We start from the raw sequence: 11,691 nt of genomic DNA, 5'->3' as shown, positions 1-11,691 counted from the left end.
TTAATACAATGGTAGGCTATATGAATATGGTAATCATATAGCGAAGAACCATCTTTATTACCTTTAAGCACCATGAAAATACAATTGTATTTGAATATGGCAGCCCTATATCAATTTACCATGCATGGTGTATTGCTTCTAAGCACCATGCAAAAAAAAGATTGGTACATTGATATGGTAATTGTATATCAAAGTACCATGGTATTACCATCAGAAATCACATTGCTATTGCAGAAGTGCTCACACAAACACACACACACACACACACACACACACACACGTTGGGTTTCCATGTTTTATGGGTACTTTCCATAGACATAATTGTTTTTATACTGTACAAACTTTATATTCTATCCCCTAACCCTCACAGAAAACTTTCTGTATTTTAACATTTTCAAAAAACATAATTTAGTGTGATTTATAAGCTGTTTTCCTCATGGGGACTGCTAAAATATCCCCACAACGTCAAAAATGTCAGGTTTTACCATCGTGTATTTAAAGTGTTAAATACACGCCACACACACACACACACACACACACACACACACACACGCACAAGGAATTTGGTCTCTGATGATATATTCTTTAATTCTGTGTCTAGCTGATGTATTTCTGTATTGTATAGATGAACATATAGATGAATAGTATACTGTATGTACGCAGAGTTTTTATACATGAATGTGCAAATGAAATTATTTAAATGAGGTAGTAGTCTAAATCTGAAAATAAAATGTAAAATTTGTGATTTTTCATATTGAACACATGTTTGTAGAGATAATAGTATAAATATGCAAAAATAAAATGGAAAACAGAGACTTTAAATGTTGAACACATGGGTTTGTAAGTAGCATGTCTAAATATAAATTTACATTTTGTATTTTATTTTTACATGCACATACCGTATACTTGTATACTGTATTGCACTAACTGTAACATGGCTTTGATAAACATCATGTGAATACCTTTTTTTTAGGTTTAGGCTTTGTCTATGATGGTATGCTCTGTGCATCTGTGGTTTAAAACACAATATGAAGGAGCTTCAATGTAGCAAGCTACTTTTGGCGTATAGCTTGTAGTGTAAGTTGCTACTTTCTTTGAAGTGTAGCTTTTAGCTTAGCTTAACAACATTTTCTGTTGAGTAGTTTGTAGCATAGCTTGCAAAATTTTTGAGTATATTGAACAACACTCCTTGACGGATCCCGGCTCTCATGTTTTCACAATGAGACAGGTGGTCACTCAACGTCCTGTGGCCTGGGTTGCAGATGCTGATCAGACAATAAGTGTTATTGGTGATTATAAATGGTGTGTACAGCAATGTTGATGTAACGATGCAAAGACTAATGATTCCATACTGTTTGCAACTCTGTTACATTTGTTATTGTATTGATGATTATCATAGTCTCTTTCAGGCAGGACTTGCTGGTGTCATGTGATGTGTACATGAAGGCTGTGCACACTGGTGGAGACTTCATTGCTGTCAGAGTGGACAAAGGTTGAGGAGTGGTCCAAAATGGAAAGGGACTCTTTTTCTGGGTCTATGCCGATGGCACCTACAAAGTCAGCAATGACCTCAGAAAGCATCGTAATTATATAAATCGTGCTTTTGATGTATTCATTTTATTGTAAGTCAAACCTACTGCTTTGACTGGGCCTATGTGACATTACCAAAACCTTTGATCCAACTGTTGGAATGACAGTACTTGCTGGAGGGTTATCTGGAAGTAGAGCTTGTTTATGGTATTTACTGACCCTCACTGTCAAGGTATGTACATTTGTATAGAAAGGTTGATAATTATATTTATTGCTGAGTTTTCCAACTCTTTTTTATTTTTTTATTTTATCTGTTATGTATCGAATACCACTTTGTCACACTGTCAAGTTTTTACTTATTTATTACTGTTGATCTGTCAATTATTGTGTTTTTAGGGAAACTATACAGAGGGAGAGCTTGATGGCTTCAGCAGAAGACTGCAGTGCTCTGGGAGCCAAGAAATGGATGGGCCGCCGTTTTAATTTTTTTGGAAATGTTGTGGTGAAACAGACTGTAAACAAGCATGTTCAGGTATGTGATTAATTTGCATATGAACATATATAATGTGTTATTAATTTTAATGTTTAAAGTTGTGCAGCTCCATCCAATGTGAATTAATTGAGAAATAATCATTAGAGTTATATGATTGAGAACTTGTATATACTGACAGTTTAGGTACAGTAATACATTTTTTGTATCCCTTTTTTTCCTCATATTTATGCATTTCTCATATAAACACATGATTCTGTTTAAGCTTAAAACAAGTCCTGCACAGAGTGGAATTTATTGTACATGCAGCTCTTACTAACATGGTAATAGTTTTTACTGCTGAAATCTCCACCACAATAACTGACAGATGTTGTTTCTTCACAAGTGAATGTATTACAACCTGAATAAACTAAATACATTTGAGAAGATCGTCTCCATCATCTGCTGAAGTGTGATGTCATTGTTTATAACAATACCCATCATGCTGATCAGATAGCTGTAGCTGTAGATGTAGCGCGTGGGCCGTCTCAGGTATTTTATCACATATATATATTTAATCCATGTTTTGTGCCATAAACTATAATAATACATGGTCATAATACATCATCATAATACAATCACAGCTCTGCATGAGGAAATGGCCTATGTAAGAAATATATTTATTTATTTGTTACTCAAGACCACTTATCAATTAGTTTTTACAACTTGTTTGGTTTAAAGGTGCACTAAGTATGTTTTTGCTTACTAAAAAAAAATTATGTGCACTGACAATTTGAAGAATACAGTCTTATCAGAAACCCCATAAAAGTAGTTTAATTTTACATGGAGCGGGTTGCCCCCTCATGGACACTGCAATGTTGACAGCACATGACAACCTGTGTCATGCAACTGTTCCAGTTACTACCACTAATAATAATAACATGTTCACTTTTAGTGCTTTCTGCCAATGCTCAAACATTAAAGTGCATGTAAACAAAACAAGCAAACCAAATAAATTCTAAATTGTTATTAAAAACAATGATTTTGTGGAATGTGCATTGCATAACCTTTGCATATGCTGTATGTGTAGATATAATACAATATAATTGTATAATTGTATACAAGTAGAGGGGGCTTCAATGTAAAAAGTTTGGGAACTATTGGTCTAGCTCCTATTTTCATAGAAAAACAATTAAAAAAACAGTATATACAGACACATAATTGCATCTTTCTGGTAGTTTATGCCATATAAAATATATTAACACTGTATAACTTTCATGAATATCCCATTAAGCATTATTGCATTACACAATGCTTAAAAGACATTAATGCAGTCTAGCTACTAATCTGTTAATAATTACTCATACCTACAGTATATGTTTGTTAATGGCAAATGGAATTATAAAGTGTCATCAATATATTATTAGTTTATTAGTGGCTTAAGGAGATCCATCAGGGCTGATGTAGTTTGGTGCTGCCTGTAAGGTTAATTTAAGAATTAGTAATTTGAAAAAGGATTATTAGAGAAGACGTCCTTTGTCATATATGGAGAATCTTTTGTTAATTAATTCTGTTGTCATTTTTAATGCATGCATGCATGCAGGGGCGAACATTTCATCAAAATGTTGGGGGGGACAATAAACATAACAATTCTCAAGAGCAATTTTTGAAGGGGACACCAAGGTTTTTTTTGTTGTTGCCCCGTTTGCATTTGTAACAATTATTTTAAGAATATATAATTATATTATTTACAATACACATATTTTAATGATATTTTAGGGGGGGACAACCCTCAGATAGGGGGGGTCCTGACCCCCCCCCCGCGATTTCCGCTTATGCATGCATGCTCTGTTGTGATACATTACCAGTTGTTTCAACCTGAACACCAACTCTGCCCCTAAATACCACTAAGCACAACATCCCCCATTCAAAGCCCCATGTTTTATTCAAAATTATTTAAGAAATTAGAAATCATTTTTTTACTGACCCTTTATGCTTCGCAGTGCTTATGTGTGCTTCTAAATCACTTGCACCTGACTAGCAACTGACACCTAAGTGCTGGCTTTACATGTCATACATTCTGCTTACCAAGGATTTTGATCTGGACGAAAGCATGGGAATTTTTGGTGCAAAGTTTCTGTACATTCGCACTTTTGTTTGGGCATTGTTTACACTCAGCTGTCATTGCTGCTACTGTCAAGCAACTGTTTGATGTCGAACACAACCATGCTTCGTGTGTTCATGTAGCGGGTTCAGGATCTCCGTATCAGCTGAAAGTTTAGCATTCCCAGCAATCATCCATATCATCCAATTGCGGGTGAACATCGTGATTTCATTTCATGATTAACCATGCAAAACGCTATCAGAACGAATCAATTTCCAACACTTAATATGCACTAATATGTATACCAACAGCCATGCAGATTGACATATAAAACAATCGACTAACCTGTGGAATGGTGGAATAAACACAGGACAACATGAATCTGAATTACAATCTTAATTCAGATTCATGCACAGATTAATTCGGACTTTGAATCGACTCAGACTCAGCCTCAGTCAGACTCAATCTTATCAGATTCGTAGCCTACTGTATTAATAGCACTTCAAATTCTAATCACATTTACTAACTAATGGGGATTTTAAGTGAATGTTGGGGTTTCTTTGTATTAATGTGGGGTTTTGTGTCTCATTTGCAGCACACAGGGTGATGATTCTACACTAGCTGTGATGCATGTTTGCTGTGTGCGGTCCTGCAATAGTTTAGACAAGGATTTTGATTGTGAATGCATAACATGGAGGACACGAGGCGAGATGAAACAATGGCAGCTGTGCATATGAATATGTTGAGACTGCTTCAAGATTTTCAAGCATGTGTTTTGCCGCTGTCAAACATGATGGAAAGTGATGGTATTCCCTCAGATTACGATTTTTGCAGAACATTTGCAGAAATTATGAAAAATTGCAAGCTACCGCAAATAATGTGGATATTTGTTGAATTTCTCAACCTCCTTGCATCCCAGATCTTTCTTCTGCGGAACACAAATTAAGATTTTTAGAAGAATATCTCAGCTCTGTAGGTCCTCACAATGGAAGTGAATGGTTGCCAAAATTTTTAAGCTCCACAATCCACATAAAGGGAGCATAAAATTACTTGATAATTACTTTAACCACAGATGACTCTGGTGGTTAAATCCATATCTTCAGAAGTGGTATGATAAATCTGAGTGAGATACAGATCAATATTTTTTGAATAAATTCTCCTCCCTGTCCAGTAGGGGGTGATATGCCGAATAAGGCGAATCACCAAAGCAAAAGAAGAAGAATGTGAAAGTAAAGGGAAAGTGTAGATTGACTGATTAGGGAGGAGAATTCATAGTAAAAATTACTTAAATATTGATCTATTTCTGTTCCATACCTATCATATCGCTTCTAAAGATATGGATTTAACCCCCAGTCATCTGAAGTACTTTTATGTTGCCCTTTTTTGAGCTTCAAGTTTTGGCACCCATTCACTTGAATTATGACCTACAGAGCTGAAATATTCTTCTAAATATCTTAATTTGTGTTCTGCAGAAAAGAAAATTCATACACATCTGGGATGGCATGAGAGTGAGTAAATCATGAGAGCATTTTCATTTTTGTGTGAACTATCCTTTTAAAACTTTTTAAAATATTTAAGAATTGAGTTCTTCCACTGACTTTCTGCAAAAAAAAATTGGAATTTAAAAACTGCTGATTTCTCAACCATAATTGGTGAGTCTCGGTCAAGCTTGATTGACCTGCACAAATTCCAGAGCTGAACTCCATTTAACATCTTTGGGATGGATTTGAATACCAATTGTGCCCAATTCCCACTACTTTATAGGCCCTCGTGGTGACACGGTTACTCATCTCAATCTGGGTGGAGGAGGACAAGTCTCAGTTGCCTCTGCTTCTGAGACAGTCGATCCGTGCATCTTATCACATGGCTCATTGTGCATGACTTCGCGGAGACTCTGTATGTGGAGGCTCATGCTACTCTCTGCGAACCACACACAACTTACCACGCACCCCATTGAGAGCGAGAACCACTAATCGCGCCCACAAGGAGGTTAACCCATGTGACTCTAGCCTCCCTAGCAACCGGGCCAAATTGGTTGCTTCTGAGACCTAGCTGGAGTCACTCAGTACACCTTGAATTCTAACCTGTGACTCCAGGGGTGGTAGTCAGTGTCAGTACTCGCCCAAATCTAGTTTATTATCTTTTGTCTGAATGGGAGAAAATCCCAGCTGCCATGTTCTAACTTTTAATGGAAAGCTTTCCCAGAATAATGGAAGCTGTTAGGGAGGACCAACTCACCATTAATGTCAGTGGTTTTGAAATTAAATGCACAACAAGCAAATTTTTTGGGTGTGGTGTTTGGGCGCCCACTTACAGCACTTTTGACCGTATAGTGTATACATATTATTCAAAATAGGCTATTATTTTGTGTTTTAATCAAACGATTCCCAAAAATATACCATAAATGCAGATGGTGCATGAGACTTACTCAAGGGCTTTTTGAATGCTGTAGAAAACATCCTGATGATCCAATAGACGTCCTGGTATGTTGTTTGTTATATAGAAGATATTATCTAGAATACTAAATTGCAGTAAATAATAAATAAAATAAAAATCTATTTTTCAGGCTGAGTACCTTTTCAAAAATAATCCTGAAGCATAATTAAACATGGATGTTTTGGACCTGGGGTGCCAGCAGCAACAATAACTTCTGTTGTTGTTTCTTGAGATTATTATTTAAATGTTAATGTTATTTTAAAATCTAAAACTTTCATGCATGGAGGAGTCATTCAGCCCATGATTACAGTCAAACTATTGAATGCTCTTGTTAAATGCAAAGGAAATCAAATGGGAAAAGTGGAACAACATCAAAAAATAAAAGCTTGACGCACTAAAGCTGCTAATTAGGGGTTCATTTAAGTAATTTACTTGCTATTACTTAGTAATAAGGAAAGTATGTCTATCATGTTATGATTACTTCTGCTTTCAAAGGATTAGTGTTACAAATGGCAGATAATTAACACACCCTATCTAATTTTTAGAGAGCACATAATTACATTAGTAGAGCAAACAAAATATAACATTTCAGGAAGTACTGTAGTTCTTTCAAGTCACTGTTTAGAGACTGAACTTGGCCCTTTCAACGTTTTTTCTTTCTAAGTTTTACAGACACAAATAGTCCAAGGAATTTGACAGATGATCACAGTACAGTTAATACAATGAAAAACAATTCTAAGCTATAAAAAATACACACAAAGTGTGCAAAAGTCCAATTTACCTTGGGCAATAACAGAACACCAAGGCGTGAGGGATTATATAGTTAACAGCAGCATAACGTGGCAATATATAGTAAACAGGGCTGAAATATGCAACTAGGCATGTGCAAAGATAATAAAGCCACTAAAGATGAGATTGTGTGTGACAGAGCACAGGTGCGTGAGGTTAGATATATTGGTTGTCTGTAATATGGATGGCCCAGGGGTGGAAACTGTTTATCAGCACTTTTGATGTTCCTCAAACTTAACTAGAGTTTTGAGACATCGGCCCTCTGTCTGTATGACAGTATCAGGCTTTTTCAGTTCAGGCAAACATTAGTAATCCGAGATTATTATCAGAATGTATTATTTATGATGAACTATATTATATTGAGCATTAACTATTGGGAAGAATCAATTTAATGGAAACCATTTTTTAAAAGCAACAATTATTCCAAGGATTTGGTGGATTACTGAAACTACCACTAGATGGCTCTCCTACCTAAGCATTATAAGACATTTGGAGTCAGTCCTCCAGCACAATGAGTTGACCACAAGTGCTACCTGAAACAGTATCTTAAATGAATTATTAATTCATGTATGTTAAACAATTAGGCCTAAAGAGTATCATAACAATTGTAAATTCAATAAATATAACACTTGCTCTGCACTCTGTCGCTGCTTATTGATGTTGTTTCTCAATTATATTTTTATGTAAAGAATACCTATTGATTATGATTATGTAATCTAATAATCAAATATTGATTACAATGATCTTTGTCAGTTTGAAGATGGAATCATCTGTAACTGTTGTGTTTACCTCTGTAACTTTATTGGATGCCTGAATATCTGGCTGCAAACAGTCAACCAAAACCTTGTCTGAAAAAACGGTTTTGTTGCTTAGGAACGGTTGTGTCTCAGTGGGGGTCTCCTTGTGAATATCATTATGTTCCCTTATATCGACAAATATTACACTTTTTTTTCATGTATGCCAATACTTCTTAATGGCAGCATTATTGATTAATGGGCAGAGTCTGTGATTACAACTAACTTTGTATCAAAAGAATATTCTAGATATCTACAAAGAAAGGTATTTTCGTGTTGACCAACTGGAAGAGCATTAGCTAAAGTAAAACACATACAATGCTTGGTGTTTTGGTCGATACACTTTGTTGATGTTGCCCATAAAAAGTTTCAATATTGTTGTGGCTTTGCAGCTTTAAATAGTTTCTTGTACATCTAAGAATCAAATTTGACCTAAACAATTCAATTTTTCTCAAATTTAGTCCCCAGCCCCATTCCACTGGGAGCTGCATCTTTCCCGCAAATTGCATACTTTCCTCTCAAACGGGGTTTGTGCACACGTCCACACAACCAGAGATAGTTTTTTTTTTTTGTGTGTGTGTGTGTTTGTTTTTTTTTTAGTTTTGAACAGGTAATATGTTAAATAAGTTTAAGTTTACTAACATGATTTATAGGGTACAATGTGACTAAAGGCCCCCGGTGATAATAAAAAAACTATTACATCAATTTATCCTAAAATATTAGATGGTGGAAAGAAATGTTAAGGCACCAAACCCCTCTGAAATGGCAATAAATTGACTTAGGATGGGAAAAAATTGATTTGTTGCAATGGATGTGCAAAGTGGACCCATTTTGACAGCTGAAAAAGGATATAGAGATTCATTAGTGGAAAAAGCCTAGGCATGCATTAAAATTGTAACTCTAAAATGTTCACTTTTTCTTCTCTACAAGCAGTCTCTATCTAACCATCCATCCATCCGTCTATCTGTATTTATTTTAATAAAGGACAAGTCAAAATTTCCAGTGGCAATCAACACCATGCTACAAATGCTGTCTAATGCACTTAACTTTTATTAAACCCAGAACATTTCTTGAACCAACTACCTCCTTGAACACTCCCTGACTTAAAGAGCTGAACCATTTTTGCTGTAACAATACTACAGAACTGATATGAGATTCATAATGAAGTTGAAACGGGACCGTACAGTATGTTTTTTGTTGTTCACGAGTGAAAAATACAATTGGGAGTGGGAAGGCCAGAGGATGCGGCGTGGAGGTGAATTGTACCCAGCGAGTCCATACCCCAAGACTGATTATGTGCAGGATCATGTTGACGGGAAGATGAGATGCAGCCACACATACAGCAGGGATGCTGGGTGCTTAGGATGGAAATTCATCAAAATGGGGGAACACCTCCAAGCAGTGTGTGTCAGACGTGCATGTGTGCTCTTCATATACTGTATATCGCCCCTTTGTAAAGTCAGAGGAGTTTTCTAGTTATCGATGACAGATAGGAAGGGGGTCAGTAAGAACAATGTTCATTTATTAATGCTGTGGACTGTCTCTATAATTTCTTACCTTGATGTCAAACTAATATAAATTATAAATTCAAACTGCAACACATTTGAAACTGTCATTGCAGCTTTAGATGACCTACTCCTAATGTATAAAGTTAGTTAGGCTATAAGGCTAACTTACGGTTACTTTATAAATAAATTAATATCTATAATCAAAAGAAGTACTATAAATAGGCTACACACACGGAAGTAGTCACAAAGTTTATATCTCAGTAACTAAAAAGTTTGGATTCAAAAGTCCAGTTTCACAAATGCTTGTTTTCTCTATCAGTGGTTTTGAGTGTTGGTTTTGAACTAGAGCACACCTTAAATTTCAGTTGGCTTATGTTGGAATTTCTATTCTCTGAACGGAAATTCAGTGAGTGTTTCATAAAAAAATAAAGATACATTTTAAATTAGCATTTGTTTCTGTTCTCAGGTAACAAGGAAAGGTTCCATAAAAGTCAATTCAGGGCAAAGTGTCATTTTTTTAATTGTTGTAATTTATAATACAATGTATAAAGATTTCTGCAAAACAAAACAATGGTTGACATTTTTGTATAATATCTTTAATATTTTTTTGTAAAAAAAAAAAAATGTATCTTTCAATTTCACTAAAAAAACAATATTTAATTAATGGAATGTTCCCAATGAAACAGTTGACTCCATATAGTGAGACAACACACCCTTTTCGATGCAAGTTAAAGGAACAGTTCTCCCACAAATAATAATTCACTTCAAATCATAATCACACCAAGTTGAAGCTGGCTGGGCGATGTTTGGCAGCGGAGATGGTGAGATGGAAGCCTTTGTTAAAAATATCAGGTAGAGCACGACGATTGCCCCCATGCTGTTCTGTCAATCTGCCCCTGCTCCATGCTGAGAAAAGAAAGGGGCAGACACTGGTGTGGGGTAATCCTCCATGAGACCCAAATCATGCAAGACGAGTAAAGATCGTCCCTGGCTAAATACAGTTATCCCCCCTCATCTGTCAATTAAGAAGTCTTTGAGTAATTTTGGATTTGCCAAGAAAAGAATTAAAATCTGTGAGTGTTCAGTTCAATACTGTAGGTTTTGATGTGCAATGTGTGTTGGTGCGGAACAATTCCCAGTTCTTTCATTTTTTTCTTTTTCTATTTTAGAACAGCCTTTCATATCTGGAGGAAAGTAGTCATTTTTTTTTTACATGTAGCATTTTATTTTAAATATATATACGTATTAAAGAATTAATCAGTAAACACCATTAATTGGTTATAAATTAATGCATTTTGTTGGAAAATTTTAATATAATTGATTAAAACACACAAACCATAAGCACTGCAATTAAAGAAGAACTGTTAAAGGAAATTTTAATACAATTTACAAATTCTCTGTTCAAGCTATGATTATATTTATTAATCCTATTTATTGCTTTTCAGAAACTAAAAAACAAAACAAAAAAACTAATAACTTAAATTTACAGACACCGTTTGTAATTCAGTAGATGGTATTTCACCTGAGTTTCATTCAAGTTACCTATATTTACTGATATACTTAACTTTTATGTGACTTCACAGTGTAAACCATTAGAAATGGGGGATACGGTGATTTTTAATATGGTTCTACACCGTGACGCATTCATATGTGGTTGGCTACTGTTGAATACTGTAACACATGTAAACTAAGCCCTGCACAAAGGTAAATCCCTGCTTCTTAAATTTAACATATGTTCTCTTCCCACACATTGTAGTTTTCTCCACCACCAGTAAATGATACATGCAAGAGAGAGAGTTTGAGGCGCTCGGCGATGTTGTCTTGTCATCCATGTGTCGATACATTAGCAGATGCAGGCAGGGAAGAGGTCTCATACATGTGTGTGAATATTAGGGTAGATGGAACCTGAACAAATGGGATTTACAGCACACCTCTGTATAAACACAGATTTAGTCAGTGTCACCCTCCAGGGACACAAGAGAAAAGAGAGGCTTCGAAGCAGTTCTCTTCATTTCTTGATGATTCACATTGGGAGTGGGCTTGCGAAATTGCTTTATGGAA

This window comes from Xyrauchen texanus, chromosome 22 (genome assembly GCF_025860055.1).
Source record: "Xyrauchen texanus isolate HMW12.3.18 chromosome 22, RBS_HiC_50CHRs, whole genome shotgun sequence".
Taxonomy (NCBI): Eukaryota; Metazoa; Chordata; class Actinopteri; order Cypriniformes; family Catostomidae; genus Xyrauchen; species Xyrauchen texanus.
This window is presented reverse-complemented; position numbering follows the sequence as displayed.